At 43.7% G+C, this 20,914-nt stretch overlaps 1 long non-coding RNA gene across 8 annotated transcripts in view; it reads right to left on the bottom strand.

Moving 5' to 3' along the window:
• The window catches only part of LOC115943511 (uncharacterized), a 62,816-nt gene extending 47,556 nt beyond the window's left edge, over positions 1 to 15,260 (bottom strand). The window contains exons 1-3 of one of the 8 annotated variants that reach the window (XR_014144981.1): positions 14,650 to 14,806; positions 13,600 to 13,746; positions 5,401 to 5,519 (exon numbers count right to left, since the gene is read on the bottom strand). This is a non-coding gene — a long non-coding RNA (uncharacterized LOC115943511). Of the gene's footprint in view, positions 1 to 5,400; positions 5,520 to 13,599; positions 13,747 to 14,591 lie in introns of all 8 variants that reach the window. The other 7 variants (XR_014144979.1, XR_014144978.1, XR_014144980.1 and 4 more) reach the window with 7 other exon arrangements.
• Between the last annotated feature and the right edge of the window lie 5,654 nt (positions 15,261 to 20,914).

Raw genomic sequence — 20,914 nt, forward strand, 5'->3', positions numbered from 1 at the left:
TCTGGGATTTTTCGTAATGAAACAAGAGAGACCAGGGATGATGCATCTTAAGAAAGTGACAAAAACAGTTGACTATTACTCTTACGGGCTTTCGAGCGACGCGAGGAGCCGGCGCTGAGAGGCGCGAAGGCCCCAACTCGCAGCTCTCGGCCGCAGAAGCCCCGGGCGGTGCCCGGGCTGGGCCCACTAGGAAAGGGCGCCCCAACAGGGGCTCCCACAACTTCCAACTCAGTCCAGAGAGGGTGGGAGGGGAAGGGGAAAGTGAAGGGGCGGACCCAGAGAGGACGCGGCCGCTGCGCCCAGGCCGGGCCCTAGGGACCTGCGAGCGAAGGCGAGCAGCCTAGGGGCAGGCGAGGCGCAACCCCCCAACACCTGGGTCAGCGAACGCCGGGAACTCGAGAGGAGCAGCGGCTCTCTCCCCGAGGGCGTTTCGTCGGAAATGTCTGGAAATAAGTGTCTGACGGAAAAACCGCAGGACCCTACAGAGGTTCCCCGTCCCCCTCCCATTGGCAGGGCCTCTCCCGCTGGAGTCAGGCCTACCCCGACTATCTCAGCCTCGGCCTGAGGCCAAGGGAAGTGAAACCCGAGGCTCTCTGGCCCCGGGGGCCGGGAGCCGCGACTGCGCTCTCAAGGCGGTGTCCTGGGACACAAAGAGGGGCGAGGGCGGGCAGCAAGGGCTCAGTCCCTATTTCTCCCTTTCCCCGCGCGTCTGCCTCAGGGTTAACCCAAGGCGAGTAGTAACTGGCGATCGGCCTGTGCTCTCAAACCAACCTCTCCAGCATAAAAAAGGCGACCCTCAGCCCCACCAGGGCAGGGCGCGCGCGTCCTCAGGCTGACACCTCCTGCCTGGGGTCGGACAGGACCTGGGTCCAGGGTCACTCGGCCCCTGCGCTCCGCGCTTGGGGACAGGTGTGCCGGAAGGCGTCGGGCCAACGGCAACAAAGTCGCGCCTGGCGTCACCCACGGACGGTTCCCGTAGTTGCCGCGGGTCACGTGCCCCGATGCGCGGCCCAGAACAGCCCGCTGACATGCCCCTTCGCCCAGCGGCTCGGAGGGGTGTGGTAGGAGCCTAAATCCGGATCTTGAACGCCTAGAGGGGACGAGATCGCCCCTCCCCCCACCTTGGGCGACCAGCAGGCTTCTTCAAACAGCTGTCGGGTCCCTCGGCGTTTGCGTTGGGATGGGGGAGGGGAATCCAGGAAGAAGGTACGTTAAGTCTGGGCAAAAGGCGACAGCGAGGGGGTGGAAGAGACGGAGGTCTCGCAGCGACCACCTGCAACCTGCTCCAAAGGTGAATGGCTCCAAGAGTGTTAAGAAACACTCTTGTTTAAGTGTTAAGACTGGCACGGGCGCCTGGGTGGCTCAGTTGGTTAAGCGACTGCCTTCGGCTCAGGTCATGATCCTGGAGTCCCGGAATCGAGTCCCACATCGGGCTCCCTGCTCAGCAGGGAGTCTGCTTCTCCCTCTGACCCTCCTCCCTCTCATGCTCTCTGTCTCTCATTGTCTCTCTCGCAAATAAATAAAATCTTAAAAAAAAAAAAAAAAGAAATGGACTGGCAGAAGAGCACTGCTTAGATATCCAAATTTCCCTACCACACTGCTGCCTGGAGTAGTCCTTTTGCCGAACAGTAAAACTAATTTAGCTTCCTTTCTCCTCCCTCTTCCCCCATAGGGAAAACTCAGTGTCTTCTCTACATCTTAACCCAGTTGTTCTGATCTAAAATTAAAACACATCCCTTAACAAGTGTTCACAGACAAGGGTGACTGTAGAAATTCTGCCTAGAAATAATGTTCTTTACAGTGAGGCTATGAACTATATAAGTTGCTTTTCTGGTATTTCCTTCTGGAACGAGATGAAAATTCCTAATAAAAGCCAAGAGTGACGGTAAGTATTACTAGCATGCTGTTCAGAGTAAGGGGGAACAAAAAAGAAACTTCAATTCCCCCAAATTTTTCATTTTCTGTTAACTTTAAATACCTTGGCATTTTATCAGTAATTTAGCATAAAGATTGTTAATTGACACTAAATTTTAATAGTTCACTTTGTCTTAACGATCAGTTAAGTTTATTTTCCTTAAAACAGGCATTTCCTTAAGCTTATTTTTAAAATCTGAATTTCTTTTCAAAACACCACACTGCCTGCCCACCCTGACTTTTATCTAAAAAAACAAATACTATGCATATTACAGTCATGAGAGATTATATGCACATTAACACTTTATTATACATTTTCAAATATCTGAATTAGAGTTTAGGTTCAATATTTTCTTCTAAGGTAGGAGGGTTGTCATAAAATTGACTAACAAATAATAGTTACATATAGATAGCTAGTAGTTTTTCTGGAATTAAGTACATTTTCAGTGAAATAAGCCTAAACTGATGAGGTTGCTTGGTGGCAGTGAAGCTGTGCAGGGAAAGAGACAGCATTGTTGCTGCAGGTAATTTTCACCCTGAACTCAGTATGTTTGTTTTTAAAATTTGCAATACTTGTCCTATAGTTGCCAAGACTTCCATCTCTGTTATGGATATGAATGTGTAGAGGGTCTGTGGTTCTGAAGCAGCAAAGGACTATGTGTTGCAAATGGCTCCAATCTAGGGTTTAGGAAAAACTTGGATGCCTGCAGTTCTATGGCTCAGAGCCCCAGCCAACATGAGCCCCAAAGGTAAGCTCTGCAGGGTCTTCTACTCCGCTGTGGACAGCAACATTCCTGGCAGAGGCCTGTGCGTTAGACAGTACCCCTGGGCACAGGAGGAAAGAGTGGGAAATGTCCCACCTGTAGTAGTAACCGCCTCATCCTCCTGGACAATGAAAGGAGCAAACATTACACATTTATTTCTCCCACATAAAATCAGTTGTTTTTTTTTTAATTTCATTTTATGAAAACAACATAGAAAAATTCAATACAAAATGGGTCTCAAACTAAAATACACAGAAATCAGGAAATTGTTTTTTGAATTGAGTGTAAATTGTTTCATATACAACACATGCCAGAATTTCCTTGTGGCAAGCAAATTCATTGAAGACTGCAGATCTGCAGTGTAATCACAATACAGTGTGGCAACTACAAGCGTGACTTCCCTTTCTTTTAGTCTTAATTGCAATACTACAGCAAATCTGGTTTCAGATCAGGCAAAATGTGATCTACCTGTAAATCCTATACAGTCTATGCCTGCCTATGTGCAACCTAGCCTACAAGATTACGTTTCTACAATTAAAGGGAAATGTTAAAATCTTTTGATGGCGGTTTTTCGATCTTCTTCTTGCCAGAGACTTGGGTAAGCTATTTTTCTACTTCTGTCAGTGTTCCCAAGCCTCACTGCGGCCAGGAAGTTAACACAAGTTAGGTCTAAGATGCTAGTAGACTTTCTGCGTGGGACCAGCCTAAAGACCACATTTCCAATTTTCAAACTAATACCCATACATTCCTGCTGCAGTGAGAGCAGTAGGCATTCAGAAAGAGCAAAAAAATTTCTATGGACTATGGGGATGGAGTGGGTAACATATACAGAAAAGACGGAGTTTTCCCCCCACTATCCCAAGGGGGGAAAAATAACAATAAAGAATCAACACTTAACCTACTACTGGTCTTATTTTCAATGTTTAGAGGGAAACCCCCCACACCAACTTCTCATTCTCAATTCTTGACTTATAGAAAACAGGTCTGAATAGCTCTACACCTATTTTCTGGAGAGCCTGAAGGCTGAAGACATTGTTTAGACAGATTCAGGCATCTTACAACTGTCAGTCCTTTGTGGAACAGGAGATTCCCAACCCTGGAAACAAAACAGAATTGGAGATTCCTGAGCAGGCAGTGGAAACCTCTACACAGAGATCCTGGAGAAGTTGTTTCCAAATTTCCCCAAGAGCTAACTGTCTACAGAACTAAGAGTGTCTGCATTTGAAAAGGGAGGACCTCTTGGGTGCTGAGTGTAAATACATGCATGGGGGTGTGGGGGGAAGCAGATCAGGGCCTGGTTGTATCTTTGGACTGTAACCTATACAGGTGGAATTAGATTGCTAAGGACACTTCCTGGGGGTTCTCTGGTGGGTCTTGGCTATCTTCAGGTACCTTCTGCATGGCTCTGGAATTTCACTTAAAGGCAGGTACTGTGCCTGGCTCTCCAAAGTCACCCTTTTCTATGCGAGAAGATAAATCTACCAGGGAGGGAGCCAGCCTTTTGATTTTTTAAGCACATGAAAAGTCCCCATCTCCTTGTAGGCCTGAAGAGAAATACAGCAGGGTTGGCATTTCCTACTTTCTGAACACACCACCCACCAACTTACCGAGGGTGCTGTAGTGAAGACGGGAAAATAGCAGGTAAAATAAAGGGAAGGGAATTTGAGAAATAAATTTTTAAAATAAAGGGATAGGAAATATGACCTTAGAAGTAGAACAAATAAGGATTATTCTAGCCTCTCCTTCTTACCCTGCTCCTTTCCTCCCCTGCCTCATGAAAATAAGCCACCAGAGTCCTCTAGAAGTCTCTAACTTTCTACTCTTAAACGGCTCCTTTTCCAAGGAGGAACAAGGTCTGTTTTCTGATGTGGGGCCTCAGATGCTCTGTTACTGCAACTTAATTTTGTTATTGCTTCTTTTCAAAGATTATTTGGAATGAATTGTTTCTTTTGTTTACTATCCAACAAACGACCTCTGCTAATCTTATATTTTATCTCCCTAACATATGGAAAAGCTATTTATTCTAGCCAATCACAATAAAGTGAAGAAAACCCCATTTTATGGAAAAATATATATCACCAGTCTGTTGATCATTAAAGATATGATTACCAGTGAAAATCCTCTGAAGGTGGCACATTTATGCTTCTAGGAACAGATGGGGACACGCATTTTCCTTGCAAATACTTTTGAAATTGCTCTACTGGTAGCAGTATAAAAATGATATACAGATGCCAGGGCTGGCATGGCCAGGATGAGCACGCCAGATTTACACAGTAAAGCCTTCACATGCGGGCTGTCAGTTTTGATTGATCTCTACTATACCTCAGGAACTTGTTGACTAGGTAGGGAAACAGTGCAAATAATTCACTGCAGCAAGTCAGATAATTCACACAACCAATCGGTCTGCTTCACTTTCTGGCTGTGACATATGAGCCTTCCCTACAAAGATGCATCATTTTCCAGCTTGAGCAATATTCAATGTCAGGGAAGAAAAGGTATTAAAGCCACACAAAAGGAGGCAGACTATCCTAGGACCAGAAGTTGTTTTGGTGATGGAAGCCAGATTCAGTTGTAGTCTAGGTCCTACCAGAGTGTTCAGGCCCAATTGTCATTATCATATTGATTAAAAAAAAAAAAAGTTCATCATAGTGCAATTTTAGGTTTAATGGCAACGGATCGGGAAAGAGCAAAGAATTATCCCACAAAAGCACAACATTCTTACCGCAGGGACGTTTCCCTGTTCCAGTTCGTTGATGGAGTTGATTAAGTTTAAATGAAGCAGACACTGGATAAAAGTAAGGGTATTGACCACTGGGCACTGCGATCCGTGCTTGAAAGGACCTGATACATGCAGAAAAGCAAGATTTGCTAAATGCTCTAATCTTCAATCAAATCTTACATCAATACAGACAAAGTTTGGTAATGAGAGATTCAATGAAGCATGCGGGAGAAAGAATTAATCCTCTTGGTCTAAACTGGCTTCAACTTTGAAGCTTGCTCCGAAGGAAAGACAGTTATCTAAATGCTAAATAAGAAACTTATTGTACTTTTCATGGCATGCTAATCTTTTGTCTATTTCATCTCTATTATGTGTATGCTCGTAGATTGCAGTTGTCATGGTGATTATATCAAGCCACCACGCTCAGAAGATGGTGGTGAGAAGCCAGGCACGGAGATGGAAAAGACCCCCACGCAATCCACAGTATGGGGAGGGAAAAAAAGAGGGAAGAGAAGTAGGCGGGCACCCGACGCTTCCTGGGCTCCTTCCCACCCAGGCGCCTGCCTTGCTCTGGTTTGGGCCAATGAGGCTGGGCCTTTCAGTGCCTCGGCAGACATGGTCCCCCAAGTGAAGCTAGTAGCACTTGGTAATAATGGTAGTCAGGAGGGGATCAGGCTTCCTTCCTACCTCAAACTCCTTTCCCCATAAAGGTTCCCAGCTCTTAGTCTGGAGACTCCTCCCTTTTCTCACAGAGTCCCCTTCTCCCTAGCGCTGCAACCAGGCAGGTGGAGAGGATGATAGGAGAAGGAACACAGAAGGGCAAGGGCTCAGACAGTTGTGTCTCATTCGCTCAGCAAAGAGGTGCCTGGGGGGCAGGAAGGTGAGTGATCAGATCCTGACAGCTGGAGGAATTCCTAGGGAGAGGAGCAATGTGTAGGGAGAGGAATGCAGAGGGAGAGGAGCAACCCACAGAACCCTGGCAGGAGGTGGAAGCTATATGGTCACCCGGTCCTGGTGACCAAAGGTGGCCCTGGGCCCTTTATGTGTTTTACAAAAGTTGCCAAATTAAGATGGGATTATAACTGCTCCAGTCCTTGTCAGGGCTGAAAGGCTGGGAGCCTCAAATATGCCCCGGCAGTGCTGATGAAAAGCTTAAAAAGTAATAAAAGGGAGAAAAGAGCAGGAAAGTAACATGTATAACTCTTATTAAAGAGAAGAGCCACGGAGAGGTTGTGAACTTGAATCACTGTTTGAACTTTAATTTGTTCATTAACAGGATTTGCCCCTCACTGCGAATGTTATTACTTCCCTTTGCCGCTCAGCAACAACTCTGGGCATAATGAAAGAGTCTGGCAAAAAGTTAAATGCCTGGTAATTAATTCATTTAATTGAAAAAAAGGGGAAGAGAGAGAGAAGTCCCACTGCAGGAGCAGAAGGCAAAAGGGTTGGAGGAGGGGGCAAGGCTGAAATCTGCGTGGAGGCCCTCTCCAAGGCTCGATGCCACCCACCAAGGAGGGGAGAATTGGTCTCTGATGAGGCTCTTTTGGCAAAATTAATGACAACAGCACCCTGAATACCCCTGCCCAATGCAACCCACCCCTAGTTCAAACCCCCTGGCAGTTTTCAGCCAGGAGCTACTTTATTTATTTATTTTTAAAGATTTTATTTATTTATTTGACAGAGACACAGCAAGAGAGGGAACACAAGCAGGGGGCGTGGGAGAGGGAGAAGCAGGCTTCCCGCTGAGCAGGGAGAACGATGTGGGGCTCGATCCCAGGACCCTGGGATCCTGACCTGAGCCAAATCCAGACACTTAATGACTGAGCCACCCAGGCGCCCCCAGGAGCTACTTTAGATGATCTGTTAGGGTGGCATGGACACCAAAAATCCAAAAATAATATATATTCCAAAAACACCTCTCGTTAAAAAGTAGGGAAATGTCTTTTGCTTTCTCTCCTTCCTTCCCTTAGAACAGGTTTCTTTTATAGTCTTCGGTTTCTAAACTGGAGTGAAAAGGAGTGTCAGGAGCTGGATATAATCTGCATGTTTGCATCTTAATATTAATCAGCCTTATAACATCATACTTTCTTTCCACCCCCAAACCAACAGATAATTTAAATAAACTCAAGAGATGAGAAAAGAAATACACTCCTTGCCCCTGCTCAGAAGCAACAGGACTAAGCCAGCTTGTTTTGCCTCTAACCTCACAGGGCCTATGTTTTCCTTTGTCATTTATCCCCTTCCTGTGTTTGCCAACCACTGTGTACAATTCTCTTGGCATGTGCATCCTCCTTCCAAGGGAAGCAATCCTTGGCTTTAGTTAACTACTATGACACCCCAGACACCCCAGAGCTATTACCACCATGCTGCCCCTTGCCCCCCAAATAAGAGAACAGAAAAATTCATGAAATCAATATTAGGTCAGTTATCCTTTTCTGCTTCATATGTTTAAGGCCTACCACTGAACAGTAATAGGTGGTTGCAATTTCTTCATGTTTTAAAAAACTGGTGTCCATATAATGAGTGTGACTCCCTTTAGAAATGCAATTGTCTACCATGTATTCTCCCACTACAAAACTACAATGGGCAGAAAAAAAAAGAGAGATGAGGAGAAAATGAGAGACAATATAAATAAATCCCCTAGTATCCAAAACTATTTACAAGGTTTGTGTCTTTAATTAAATCATTTTAATGACTTAGGAAAGGACAGAATTTTCTCATCCAAATCACAATGTCACCAAATAAAGTCATCAAAATTACCATTTTGCTAGCACCATCCTCCCCATTTAACCCAATGCCACTACAATCCTAACCTCAAACTTCATACAGCTACAAATGATCTGTACTTATGCCTTCCTGGAAACCAGTGAAAGGCACACACTCATCTTCATTTTTTTTTTTTTTAAAGGTTTTATTTATTTATTTGAGAGAGAGAGCATGAGGGGGGAGGGTCAGAGGGAGAAGCAGACTCCCTGCCGAGCAGGGAGCCCGATGCGGGACTCGATCCCGGGACTCCAGGATCATGACCTGAGCCCAAGGCAGTCGCTCAACCAACTGAGCCACCCAGGCGCCCCACACTCATCTTCATTAACAGGAAGGGGAAAGGAGCTCTTTTAAAGGGCTATTATTTGAGCTGAAGCAAGTTCTAGGGGTATTTAGCATTAAAGTTACTTCCCACCTTTTACAGTCCCTGAATATTGAGTGAGTTCTATTTTCCAAAGTTATGGAACTATACTAATTTTATTTTGGTCAACTGACATTAAATATTAGGAGTCTACACACAAAACAAAAGAAAACAAAACAAAACAACTCTCTAACTCCACACTGTTTATAGTCCTTAGCTCCTTCTATGGAAGAAACTTTATAAAGAGACCACATCAACCAGATCTGATCACCCTTCCACTATCCCTAATCTATATCCCTGTCACCTTACATGTACAAAGTGAGTTTCTTCCTTCCTCCAAAACAGCTTTCAGAATGCCTTGATATTAACTACCCTAAACCCCTACTTTACTGGAAAGCCCTGGATAGCTCTGATAGCCTCTAACAGCCCCAGCTCCTTAAACTGGCTTTAAGCCTCCTCCCCACTCTCCCTAACTGGACATTTCTGGTTTGTTTCCCACTACTAGCCTACACAAGGCAAGACAGCTCCTCAGACAGACAGCTCTCCAATTGTCCTCTGAAAATACCACACGGATTATCTTCATTTTATTGAACACTTGTGAGGTGCCAGGCATCATGTTAGGCATTACAAACATCATCTTATTTAATCCCTTCAACTAAATGAGATATGATTATACCCATTTTAAGGTTGTAGAAACTGAGACTAAAGAAGTTAAGACACTTGTCCAAGCAAAATCTCACAGCAGAGATAAGATTCTTATGCTTATCTATCTGGCTCAAAAGCTGGTTTACTTTCTACTCTGGCATATTCCCACCCTTGCTGTAGTGTGTGTTCTGATCACTGCTTCTCAACTGCACCATACATATCTGAATCCCACCCAGACTGTAAATCCCAGAGAGAAATTCCCACCTCTATCTTGAAATCTTTCATCATCATCCTAGTCCTTGGCGGATTATCTGCAGCACTTACATGTCATGCCTATTCTCTGCCCTGTACAGTCTTGTCAGTTTTCTTTTACTCAGTCCCTTCCAACCACAGTGTGATATCCTTGAAAATGGAAATTTCTTTATACTCCTCCCTCACTCTCCAGAGCCTAATGATATAGCTCCCATTTGCTGAGCATACACCTCAGGTACAACAATCCTAAAGTAGATACTATTATTATTGTCATTTTGCAGATAAAGAAACTGAGGCTCAAAGAGATTAAGAAACTTGCCCAAGCCACTCAGCAAGTAAGCAGCAGATGTGATATGCAAACACGGACTGTCTGAATCAAATGCCCCAATATACTATACTGGCTCAAACACACTGTGCCTCACAGAATGTGAATTTATGAAGCATCACTGTGTCGAAGATATTCAACAAGCCTCCAGAAAACATCCCTCTAACCAATGACTTCAGACAAGGGGCACTGTGTCTTACTCTTTAGTAGGGTAGACTCTAAAACTCAGAATGAGTATATACCACCCCATAAGGTCCCAGACCATTCTCCCATCCTTGCTTGGAGCCATCGGCCCATGTTGGTGGGAGCCAATGATGCTGCCTGTATCTGTACTGGTATGTCTGTGAGATAGAGAGGCAAACTGTTCTTTCCCCAGCAGCCTCAGCAACTTTTAAATACACAGAGGAAAGTAGGAAAAAATAAAAGATATGAGTGTTAATTTTTTTTAAATGGCCTGCAAGGGACTGGGGGGAAGTTTTGCTATCTCTGCAGCAAAAATGGGTTGCTGCTGTGGGAAGAATAACAATTGCTTAAAAATGTTCACAGCTGACCAATTAAGCCAATATATGAACTCCAGCCAGCTTCTGTCCTCCCCTAAGACATGAAGGTAGCAATGGAAATTAATGAAATCTCTAAGAAGAACTTCTGAGAGTACAAGAATCAAGGCCTGGAAGTCTGGCTACTTTTCCCCACATGTAGAGCTTGCCTTCAGTGCCAATGCTGAAGATCTGGACTTGATAGTATTAAGCAAGCTGGCAGGTTTCTTTATATCCAACAGGAAGCATTTTTATTTTATTTTTTTAAGAGTTATTTATTTCAGAGAGAGAAAGAGAGAGGGCACACACACATGAATGGGGGGAGGGGCAGAGAGAAAGGGAGAGGGAGACAGAACTCAAGCAGATTCCTGCTGAGCACAGAGCCTGATGGGGGGCTTGATGGGGGGCTCAATGTGGGACTCAATCTCGTGACCCTGAGATCATGACCTGAGACGAAACCAAGAGTCAGACACTTCATCAACTGAGTTACCCAGGCGCCCCTTTAGGAAGCAATTTTTAAAGAATCTCTTGCAGGGATGCCTGGGTGGCTCAGTTGGCTAAGCATGAGACTCTTGATTTTGGCTCAGGTCATGATCTCAGGGTCATGAGATTGAGCCCCACGTTGGGCTCCACGCTAGGTGTGGTGTCTGCTTAAGATTCTCTCTCCTCCCCCCTTGTGCGAATGTTTTTTCTCTCTCTCTCAAATCAAGAAATCAATCTCTTGCAGAAGAGAATACTCTGACAACAGAATACTACTTTTTATGAATCTGAGAAAGGAGGAATAAGGACTGTATTATTCACTCATCTCTAGTATCCATGCTAAAATTACTCTATTCTCCCAAGTTCCCAAAGGCAGGTTTCCATCTTCATTTATATTTTGGTTTAAATATCTTTACAGCTCAGGGCCTATGACCCCTACACCTTTACCTACAAAACCTGTGTAGTGGCACACAAAATCCTGTACTTGCACAGTACTTAATAAACCAGTCCTTCCATTTACTCCATCTCAGATGAGGCTCAAAACTACCTTTTGAAGTAGACCCAATGGGTATTACTACAATATACGTTTTGCCTATAAAGAAACTAAAATTTGCTTCAAGTAACACAATTGGCACATGGTAAACCTGGTCCCCACTCCTGGCCCAGGATTCTTTCTACTACATGATACTTCCCAATACTCAGGGCAATTTCCCACTTTTTCTATATTCTGGGTCCACATGTAAACTTTGTAAATCTAAAACCAGAAGCCTCTCTATGAAAGAGATGGACTTCAAACTATACCAACCACACTTAGTTCTATTACAACTACCTAGGGCCATACTAAGAGCCCCCTACTCCAATCCAGAAGCTATAAACACTATAGACAAAAATTTAGTAGACTCAAAGAAAGAAATATTTGGATGGTTCTTAAATCTATAGAAGATGAGCAGACATGATAGTTAGACTATCCATTTAAAAAAAAAAAAAAAGGTTAACCTCATGTCACCTGTTTTTCCACAATTGTCATATCGATTGAGAGTATACTAGGTACCTAATACTCCCTTGTACTTATAAAATTTAGGAGCTGTTCTGTCTACCTAATGGACAAACAATCCAGGGTGTACCCAGAAAATATCTGGAATTGGATCTGTCCACCTTGTTCACTGACCTTTTAGTTGGTTATGTAACCCTGGTATCCAGGACCCAGCAGGTCCCTTTCCCCAATTTCTGGGCAATATCTAAGCTCATTAAAGCAGACAAGACTCAAATTTCCAGGCCTTATAAATGGCTGCAATAAGGACATTCTTTTTGTGTCAGCTCAAGCTTGGTTAATCTCCATATCCAATCTAACTCTGGGGTGAAAGAGAAGAATACATTTGTTGCTTTGGGACTGTTTCCCTATTTCTTTATCTGCTGGCTGACCTTCCTTATATAAGTGCACCAGCATTTGCAACATTCAGTTTAAGCAGGAAGGCCCTTTCATCTTTGTCCCCTGGCCTTGATCTCTCATCATTATGGTCTGGATGCCTGCTAATCACCAGTGATCCCATGGCCCTTTATATAATACTGAGGTATTAGACCAGAGCTGATATAAAAATTCCTACTCAGCTAATTACATTCTTTCTGCTTTTCTTGGTTCTCCATATAGTCTCAGCTGGAGTTGAATCTGAACTATTCCCTCAGATTTTAAATCGTTTGCTGGTGGTTTTTGGAAAGCACTTATAAACTCTTCCCTCAAATGAATTCAACTAATTATAATTCAAAAACCCCATGAACTACCTCTTACCCTCTCCCTCTCTCTCTTTTCCTTGTCTTTCTATTCCCTTTCCCTATTCTGGTCTTGAATATCATAAGAGTTTAAATTCACTGGGTGAGGAGTTTCATGATTCTGTATTTTGATAGTATATTGTTAAACTTATAGCAGTATATAGTGGCTCTATGACACATCTACTTTGGGGTCTATGTTCACAACCAACTACTAAAAATGACAAGTGTTTCGACCCAAAGGTTACATTTAACCTACAGTCTAAGGATCACTGAATTTTTTGTTAATGGTAAATGCCTTGCTCACAAAATAGAATACAGGTGAAGTTTGGTTTCTTAACTGAGTATAATTCTTTTATATTTCAAGGAATGTGGAGCACAAATTCTGTAGAACTATATAGAGCAATCCTGATTTTAGCTTATGACATCTTGAATTTTTCCTACCCATTTCCATATTCTAGAACTTAAGAGCTTTTGTAATCATAGCAGCAAAACTGAACTCTCATAAAATCCAGATCAACCAAATTCTCGACAACACAACTTTCTGAATATGACTGTATACAATGTACATTAATGGACAATCAAAGAGAATGTATAGCTCCACTGGAATAAGAGTAGCTGCCAAAGGACAGCTGTAGTAGTCATTAAGACTGGAGTTTTACAGAATGTTTACCTGACTTCCATACCTGAGATAAACTGATCATTTCACACACCCAGCACTTGTGCTAAAAGCATATGGTCTCTCATTAAAGCTAGCAGATGATTTTCTTTCACAACAAAGGTATAAACACAACTAGCTTCCTCACTTTTCCAATTATTCCAGTTTTACAAGATGTTTGGTTTCATAAATAGAGCCTTCTCACTGACTTACTATGGACTATTTGGTAGGACACAGCATCTTTGTTCCTCAGTTTATATAGAATAGGAATAAAACAAAACCCTCCTCCTTCCTAGGAGGACTTCTGTGAGTATATTGATAAATACCTACAAAATGATAAATGCTACTACCTTTCAGCATTTTGAAAGATGTCAACCAAACAAAATATTTTTGGTGTGTGAATTAAAATGCCTCTTACTGATGGTCTCAGATGTTTCCTTGTAAGATAGCGTGTCAAGAACTGGCTTATATACTATCCGTCCTCCAGAACGCACTGACATCGCACTTCATAATAGCTTGGTATGATGATTGCTGTCAAAATCGCCTGCATGGAAACATCCGTGCCCTAGATTGACATAATGTATTAGCGTGACAAAGGACTAAACAACTAAGGACACCGCGCGAAGCCCCGACTTTGAGCACTTGGGATAGAGGGGTATGTTACGTGTCAGCTGAAGGGCCTCAACCTTTCTTACGCTTCAACTTAGGAGGAGAATGAAAGTTGCCTGGGGGTCTCGTGGGCGAGGCGGGGAGACCAGAAAGGCAAGTGCCTGCGACAGAAGTAGGAAAAACTTTTTTTTTCCGAATTCGAATCCCATCCAGGGCTAGGCCTTTGGGTCTCCCTTCTCCATGACCACCACACAACGGCACACACTTTGCTGGGAAATGAAAACAAGACGAAGGTCTGGGGGAGCGACCGGCTCCAGACCCGGCTGAGGGGTGGACAGGGTCCCGTCACCTAGGCTTTCGGGCCGCCGCTCTGGCCGCGTCCCCCAGGGCGCGACCCGCCGCCCTCGCGACCTGGACAACTGGAGATCGGGGCACGGCCTCGCGTCGCCAACAGGCCCGACACGCCCTCTCCTCGGGTTTGCGGTGGGCAAGACTCCCCTCCCACGCCACCCCGAACCTGGGTCTGTCACAAGCCCTCCTCCCCAACTGCGGCGTGAGAAGCAGAGCTACCCGAGCCGCGGGCCCCAACTGCGCACAAAGCCCCCAACGGGGCCGCGGCGACTCCAAGCCTCGCTAATCCCGCTCCCGGAGCTCAGCGAGCAGCGTCCCGCGCTACCACCTCTACCCCCACCCCCGCCCGGGGAAGCCCCGCTGAGAGGAAGCGACGAGCCGGAGGTGAGCCCCTGCGCACGTGAGCATTCCCGCCCCAAGCAGGGCCCTCTGCCCGGCGGGCACTCTCACCTCAAATGAACAGGCGCTGCCACCTGCGGGAGGAGGACAGCGGGTGGGGAATACTCACACTGGGTCGGGCCGCGCAGGGACCTCGTCGGGAAGGACGCACGGGTTCGAGAGCGGAACCTTAGCAGCTTGCGGCCGCACCGCCTTCTCAGAAGGGAGGCCTCTACCGTCCGGCCTCGGATCTGCAGCTGCCGCGCGCGCACGCGCGCGCGCGCCACAGGCAGCGCCGACCCCGCCCCGCCAGCCTCCTACTTCTCTGTCGGCTCCCACCCCTCCTCTCAGCCCGCGGGTGCAATCGGCGCTCTCCCGGAGACATACGCGAAGCGACATGGAACGCCTTCCACTAAAATGAGCTGTGATATCCTTTTGATGGCTATAATTTATTCCAAATCGTCCTTGGACTGAAACGATCAATTAGCAGCCCGAAACGCACTGTGAAGTAAATTGTCACACCCTCTATTACAGGGTGGTTATCATATATTTATAAGGTGTGTTTTCTGCAATCAGAACCAACAAGGTGTTGAGCGATCAGTCATAAACGCACTTCTTCAAAAGAGCGGGAGAGAAGCTCTAGCATTGTGTGGCGAGGAAGAAAATCTTATGACAGTTATTACCTCTCCCACCCTCTGCCCACGGTGATATTTCCTCTTGGCATCTAGGAAGTGCAGTGAGGCGAGAGCCCTGCACCAACTCTACAGGCCACTCGTGTGACCCCTGTGAACAAAAGAGAGACAGCCAAGAGGAGTGGTTTCCTTAGAGGTCAGGCATAAAGATCACTCACTCACTCTCCGTCTCTGTTTTTACTCTCATCCAGGAGAACAGTATCTTACTCTTCCTTCTAAGCTTCTAGCTGAATGTATGCATTCTATACTTAATCTTAAGTGCCTTTTCTTTCTCTGTTATTTAGGTGTTACGTACTGTAGAGATTATGCCATGGTGATATAAAGTTTACCCACAGAGAGAACTCTGCATTCTGAATTGGAATCTCTGCCAGAACGCACAAACTCTGAGAAAGTCATAAGAAATTCTCAGTCTGGTAGACTGTCCTGACCAAGCTATGGAAGCATTGTTATTTTCCTTATAGTCATCCTTAATGACTATACATGGAAATACATCCAGAACTTCTGAGTTTCCTATAACAAGCTATCATCATATTATCATCCACCAACCACCTATCAATCATTTTTTAGAAGGATTCTGGTTTGTATTGTTTTTCCTTTTGCCTGAAAACCCTAACTCTAAAGCCCAACCTACTCATTATTGTGAGAAAAATTTAGAAGCCAGAAGTATGCCTCTGTGGGCAATAAAGTGACATCTGTGAAGAGTGAGTCACAAGATGGAGTAAGATACAGAGTTTATACCACATTCTTCTTAGGTTAACTACCCTCATGATTTCTGAATGGCCAGGCTTGCCTGCAATGCCAGCCTCTGAAGAATGGACAGAAATCTGGTTGGGCATTTGAGCTGTAAAGGCAGCTGTTGCCATTGGGCTTCCCCCAGCATAAGTGGAGCACCATGTTCCTCTCTTAGAAAGCAAAGGAGCCAGGGACCCTTGCCTCACTTGTTAGTAAAAAGCATAGTAAAGAGCCAGACCCAGCATCTTTACCTTGTAGCTTCTAAAGTTATTGATTTAATTTGCATTTAATAGCTAATATTTATTGAGCACTTACTCTGTGCCAGGCATTGTGCTTTAAATTATATGCATTACCTTATTTAATCCTATCAACAAACTTATGGGCGAAGTTTCCTCATTTTGCCAATAAGAAAACTGAGATTTGGCAAAATTAAGTAACTTCTCCAAGGGCATACTCCTAGTAAGTGATGATCTCAAACCCAGGTCAGTCTCCAGTGCCCATGCTTTTTACCCCAATAACATAATATCTCAAAAATTTAAGATTTTGTCTTAAGATTTTCCTCCAAAAAGATTTTAGAGGAGCTAATGACACAATGACAGTGGTGAATTCTGGAAGAAGAATGAAAGAACAGCTGCTTGCAAAGGAAAGACACAATAGATACATATACCCTCACCAGGTAGGTTACCCCTTTTCTGTTCTATCCTTCCTACATCCCATGATTTCTTTTTCAGAGTTATCACCTGCCATCTGGTGTGTAGCCAAAGAGACCTTACCCAAGGTCAGTGAGGACTGCTAGGCTTGGGATGGGGGTGGGGGATAGGGGAGATGAACAGACCCCAGAGAAATCACAGCACCCTGGGGAAGAGACTTAAGTGGGAGCCAGAATTGGCCAGAGGCCCTTGTCCCAGACCCCCAGCTCTGAGAATGAAATGTTGCCTCCTGATGGACTTTAAATTACCAACATCGCTAAACTCTCCCTTAATAGACTTGTAAAGATCTGCTTGCTACCTTTTTCCCCCTTCATGTAGAATTTGTAATCCAGAGCCCAATTTTGTCATTTGGAAATACTAATTATCTAATCACGCCATGCTGCATAACGTACTTGTCTGCCCAATTAGCTAGGACAATTATTAAAATTCAGAGGCCTAATTATGTCTCAATTTAATGCTGGCAAACTTGCATACAGAGCAGTAATTAAAATCCTCTTTCCCTCTGCCTTTAGGGCAGGGGATGATTAGGCCCTGTCAGGGGGTGTACTGAACCAAACCAGTGAAGCGTATTGTGCAACATGACCCTGCATTGTTAAGTGTGTCAACATATTAACCTGAATTCCCTTCAGCCCCCACATAATCACATTTGGTGGAGGAATAAAGGAGCTAAAACATGAAGCATTTTATTAAAAAAACATAAATTCTTTTTAATTAATGCTATGAGAGTTCTGATGAATTTCATGCTTCCGAGTGCTGGAAGACATAAGACTGGTTCATCTAATTACTAGCAAATTTGCTCTTGTTAAAACTACTTTTTTTTACTCATTTAAAGAAAATGATTTTTTTTTTTTGGTGGTGTAATAAAAAAAGAAGAAAAGCCTGGCTATTTGGCTTCCAGTAATACAGTTGATTACCAGTTTTGTTTGATGATAGAACACAAGTGAATGTTGACTTCCAAAAGAATCAAACCCAAGACTGGAGGCATTAAAAAAAGGCTAGAATTTAATACTTGAAAGATGTTAATAAAAGTGAAACATTAAAAATCATAATATTGAAACAAATTCAAAATATTTATCTTTTGAGCTTAAAAGTTTGATGTGTGAAATAAAACCAGCATGAGGAGACCAGAGCACTGCACAAATTCCCATTGCTTCAGAAGTCCCTCAGCGTGCAGGAACCCAGACAGTTTTGTCTACTCTGCTAGCATCTCAATCCTCTTCTCTAATGAACTAAGGAGAGCCACCAAACCCAGTAAGGCTTCAGAGCTGTCTTCTAAATTTTGGCTTTCACTCATGATGGAATATGTGATACATTATTCATGTATTCAACTAAAAAAAGAAAGCATTCTATCTAAACCAAAAATGAATTGTTCTGGAGAAAGAAGGACTTCTTTCCATTGCTTCTAAACTTCTTGCTGCATAGATAGTTTCTAGAGAGCAAGAGACACACGAACACTCATATACACGGTCACTTGGTTGGACAGAGATTACTCTCAACTGATTTCATTTTGAATTTCATGACAACCTTGTGACACAGTAGGTAAGGCAAGCCAGTTGCCATTTTATTAATTTGGGGCATTTAAAATACTTACTGAAGCTGACTACTCTACACCCCACTTCCATTTAATTATAGGTAGGGCAAGTAGAACTCAGTTCCCCTTGCTTGCTGTTCATTGCATCAGATGGAGTGGCTGTGAATGAGACACCAATGAGGGATTCTTGGTTTAGTAAAATATCTCAAGTTGCGACCAAAGGATAGATAGTATTATAAATAATGATGGAGTCTATATATCAACTCTGGAGGACCTTCTGTCCTTCAATCAATACTTACAAGAGGTTTAGTCATATCTGTTTATATTTGGTGCCTTTGCCCGTTTATGTCCTCCTTTAAGTTTTTATATTCTCCAAGATATGTATGATTACATCTGAGTTGGTGGTAGTAAAAGCAGTGTTCCTTCCTCCTACTCTTACTCTGGGTACAATATGGGAAAGAAGATGGTGTTTAGGGACAACTCTGGCTGGTATAGGCCCTCTTACTAACAAAGACAGTGACCATAGGATAGTCTTTACAGGAGATGGTTGGCTGGAGGTAGGACAGGCCCTTTGGCGTTTGTGCTCTAAAACCAGGGGGTAGCTCCTCCCCCAGGCTTCCCGCAGAGTGTGCCCCATGTCTTGAAAATGGCGTTGCTCTGAGTCTCTTTGGATGGCAAACTGAAGTGCAAATCTGTGTTCTGACTTGTTCCTGTGGCTGTCAGCATGTTTTCCTCTTGTCAGCAGCAATTGACTGGTCAGGCTCACCCCTGTACAGCAATTGTAACAGCTCATTGACAGGCTAGTGACCCAGCTGGACCTGATAATGGAAAACTATTGATTTTTGTAGGCTCCACGAATCTAAAATGAACGACCGATGTAATGTCATCAATTGTCTTGGACTCTGATAACCCAAGGGAAAGTTTCAGGGATTGCTTGTATTTCCTGACAATAGTGTTTCAAAATCTCACTAGGAATATGTAAGAAGAACCCCATTTCTTGGGTGTTTTCCTTAAATGACCCCAATTAGATAGGGCTTCGATACCTAGCCTCGCATGTTAAATAAAATGGGAGTTAGCATTACCAAATTAGCCAAACTGGAACCTGATAGACCATCTAGGCAAGATATTTGAGGAGAGGCACTTTGGAAAGGAAATGTTTCAAATGTTTATTATAAAACAAGCTCACAGAAAAGAAAGAAAAAGGTTGGGATTAAACCAAAATATATTGGCTTTCAAAGATCTTAATAGATGAAATTAGGATACAACTTTTAGACTGCTTCTGCTTACCTGAGTTGATTTGTTTGGTAGAAAGAAAGGCTTGAAAATAATGCAGACGTGCCTTGGGTGTGTGTTGGGAGAAGTCACTATTTAGTTTGTTTTTAAAACCCTCTTCTCCTTAGTTGATCATTTCAAAATTCTCAAACATCGCTCAGTGTATTCTTCAGAAACAAGAGCTCTTTCTTTCCGAGCTAAATTAGCAATGGGTTAGAGCTAATTTTGCCCACTAGACAGTCCAGAGGACTCTGTGCTGAGTTATGGATAGAATGTCTGGTAATGTCCTCTGCTGAAGGGAACTTTCTTTAAAAGAAGAAGAAGAGGAAGAAGAGGAAGAAGAAAGAAGAAAGAAGAAGAAGAAGGAAGAAGAAAGAAGGAAGGTTATTGATCGTGGCTGCCAACTCGATACACATTTAGTTCACAATTCACTTGTGGTGAGAACATAATCATCTTATGGTCCTGATCAAATTCAGACATTCTTAGAAGACAGTTCTGAGGGCTAGATGAAATCATAGAGCACAGAAGTAACCGGGGTGCTTCCTCACCCATTTACTCATAGAGGCGAGAGAGAGAGAGAGAATGAGAGAGAGAGAGAGAATGAGAGAGAGAGAGAGAGAAGCTTCAGTGAGGAGCTGGAAAGAACAGACCCCAGAGGTGACAAGTCCAAGTGTGGCTGGGCTCCTAGTCACAGGATGCTGCAATCTTCACACTCTCCTGTAATGGTCCCTCTATGGCCTTTGATTAGCTTCACCCCTTATAACACTACTTTTCTGGTTTCCTAGAGCTATCAAAATCAACATTGCTAACTGTTTGGCTGCCCATTAGTAAAGATACATGAGGTTAAGACCTGAAAGAAATTAAGCTAGACAAAAAAAAAAATCCACTGGCATTTGGACTTCACTAAATATAAAACACTTGGTGCAGAGAACACAGGATTTGCCTAATTCTGTGACATGTTCTTATGGCCCAGCCAAGGTATCAGCCCCTAAAGGTCAGAGGCTAGGTCTTACATGTTTTGGGGTTCTTCAGAGTGGCTGTCACAAGGTCTTACATGTCACAGACACAATAGTCACTGAATAAAGAGGCAAAAAGCTACTTTTTAGTATAGAAGGATGAAGGTCAGCATTTTCCAGTCTATATAGATTTAGGAGAAATCAGTGGTGCCTGTCCATGTGCCTGTCTGCAGGTTCGTGCCAGTCTGTGAAGAAGTTTCACGTGTCTCTGGTAAATATATGAACAAAACTAAATAAGTGCAATTTTATATATCAAAACTAAATCTTTTAGAAATTCTAAAATTATATCTTTATGTGGTGTTGAACACTGTTTCTTTTCACAAATAATTATGATTGTAGGTGAAAGATGCTTTTAATTCATATCCTCACTTGACAAGGCAAAATAAAAGTGGGCAAAATCATTCATTGGTCCCAGTAGCTTAAAAATTACACTTCTGTGAAA

This window comes from Leptonychotes weddellii, chromosome 4, assembly GCF_054177405.1.
Source record: "Leptonychotes weddellii isolate Sample4059 chromosome 4, ASM5417740v2, whole genome shotgun sequence".
NCBI lineage: Eukaryota > Metazoa > Chordata > Mammalia > Carnivora > Phocidae > Leptonychotes > Leptonychotes weddellii.